General features: G+C 46.1%; 1 long non-coding RNA gene across 1 annotated transcript; it reads right to left on the bottom strand.

Annotated features, from left to right (window-relative positions):
• Nucleotides 1–785: 785 nt before the first annotated feature.
• On the bottom strand, nt 786–2,057 carry LOC120388136. Its single transcript, XR_005590500.1, has 3 exons — nt 2,002–2,057; nt 1,738–1,833; nt 786–843 (listed from the first exon to the last, which is right to left on the bottom strand). It is a non-coding gene; the product is annotated as an uncharacterized LOC120388136 (long non-coding RNA).
• Nucleotides 2,058–2,295: the final 238 nt, after the last annotated feature.

The following is a 2,295-nucleotide window of genomic DNA, read 5'->3' as shown; positions in this document are numbered from 1 at the left end:
TGTCTGGATATTGATCTTTTAACCATTTGTAACTCTCTTCTTTCTTTTAACAATAAATCTTAGATTTAGTTATTAAGGATTGGCTGACAGTGTGATATTTGGGGAAGACCTGAGATTCACATTGACCTGGGGATAAGCATCTGGTCCTTTATGATCAGTGAACCCCACATATGGCGAATCAGGTTTCCAGTAACCCCTCGCTATATTAGACATAGAATATCAGGGTTGGAAAGGACCTCAGGAGGTCATCTAGTCCAACCCCTGGCTCAAAGCAGGACCAATCCCCAGACAGATTTTTACCCCAGTTCCCTAAATGGCACCCTCAAGGATTGAACTCACAACCTGGGGTTTAGCAGGCCAATGCTCAAACCACTGAGCTATCCCTCCCCCCTCTTCCAAGACGTGGATGTTTACATGGGAGCCAAGGTCTGGAATACCAAAAGAAGACCATGTTTGGCATCTTGTTAACTAGGGTGGAAGCTCTTTTGTTGTTGACTTGGTGAATCTAATGATAGAATAAACCATCAGTTTGGGGGTTGTCTCCCTCTACTTCTTGCAGTCTGCCCACAGTGTGGTCACAGCATTGTTGTGTAAACCTCTCTCTTACGGAAGCAGAGGGATGTTCGTCACCTTGAGATCCCAGCTGCTGTCCTGGAAGAGTTTTTCATGCATTTGCGTTGAGTGTCAGTTCTGATGTAAGCAGGAAGTCAGCTCAAGGAAGAGTACGGCTATACTCACTGTGCTATGAACTGTCTCTTGATAGACAGTCAGCAGCTGGGTGCTGGCCTGCAAGGCCCTCTCTCTCTCCCACTCCTTCCCTGAACTGAACCATGTCCTTAGGAGCTGTTGGTAGAGCAGAGGAATGGACAGAGTTAGTACCAGAAAATCCCTCCCAAAAGTTCCTCTTAAACAGGTTTAATTGTCACTAAAATCCCTCTCCAAAGCATCTGACCTCCATGTAGCAAAGGAATTACACCTATATCTAAGGGGCTCTTCCATTAGACAAGTCCCAGGGACCAGATTCACCTCTGGTGTACTGTAGCTCGATTGAAGCCAAAGGAGTTACACGAGAGATGAATCTGGGCCCGTGTATGTGATGTCTGCTGTAGACTGTCTGATGGGAGCTGTCTAGCACATTGCATGCTGTTTGATGTCTGCTGTTGTGGTCTGTTTCCTGGGCAACTTCTCCCACATTGAGTGGCAAAATGACAGAGAGGAGCATTTCTTTTTATTAATTTGAATAAGAGCAGAGAAGTTCCCCCAGCCGAGCTCCTTTTATAACTTCACTTTTATACTGAAGATGCATCAAACTCCCCACCCCTCAGCTCTTCACGATATTCTGTTCATGTCTGAGGAACAGCAAGTCTGCTCTGAATGAGTTTCCATACACAGGGCTTAACTCAATATTCATGAATTCCTCTTAGAAGAAGTGATCAGTTTCAACTGGTTCTCTTGGATTTGGCTACTGCAGTGGTGATTTTCTTGCCGCTCCAAGTAGTGTCAACAACACTATAAGAACTTGGTGCCAATCCAGCCCTGGCATAAAATGGCACAGCTTCCGTGGATTTCAATGGGGCACATGCCCGCTTATCCCAGGAAGAATTTGGTGCTCTCTCCCTAAAATTCACTCCGTTGTGGAAAATTCCTCCACAACTGAAGCTTGACCCCCTAAATCTCTGACTCTTCCCTGCTGTAACACAAGAAACAATCTCCACCACGGTTCAATGGTCTACTCACTTCAAACATTTTCTGGAACCAGTCTGCGGTTGGTGCTTCCTCCAGCAATGTCTCCATTAGCTTGCAAAGGGCTTCAAAGGACCTCACGTAGATTGCCTGAAACCGGAAGAGAAGGAGTGAGGCTCAGTACAGATCATTTGTGTGTGGGGGCCGGGGAAAGCTAACCATAAACTTGCCAGGGAGGCCATGTGTGACTGCCATCACCCAGTGCCTGCGGGGCAGAAATACAGTGGATGGTGCCAGAGGAGAATTGTCGTCACGTACTTGTATATGCAGAGCATCCTTTGCTGTCTCACATTCCTCTTTCATCTTCTCCAAGGGAGGAAGGGGAAGTAAACTTTTGAAGCACTGATCAAGGAGTTCATGGTTTTCCTCCATGGTCAGAGATGGTTTGAGTTTGCTGGCAGAAGAAAGATAGAGAGAAAAGTCATGCATTAGACTCAGTACCACCTCCAAGTGAAAGAAATGGGTCCAATGACTAGAGATTGTCCCAATCTAGAACCCCAAATGCGAACAACCCTTCACTTTGCACCTCTCTTAAGTATTGGCTCATCTAGA

Source organism: Mauremys reevesii, linkage group 22 (genome assembly GCF_016161935.1).
Source record: "Mauremys reevesii isolate NIE-2019 linkage group 22, ASM1616193v1, whole genome shotgun sequence".
Taxonomy (NCBI): domain Eukaryota; kingdom Metazoa; phylum Chordata; order Testudines; family Geoemydidae; genus Mauremys; species Mauremys reevesii.
The sequence above is the reverse complement of the archived record's forward strand: the minus strand, read 5'-3'. Positions and strand labels throughout refer to the sequence as shown.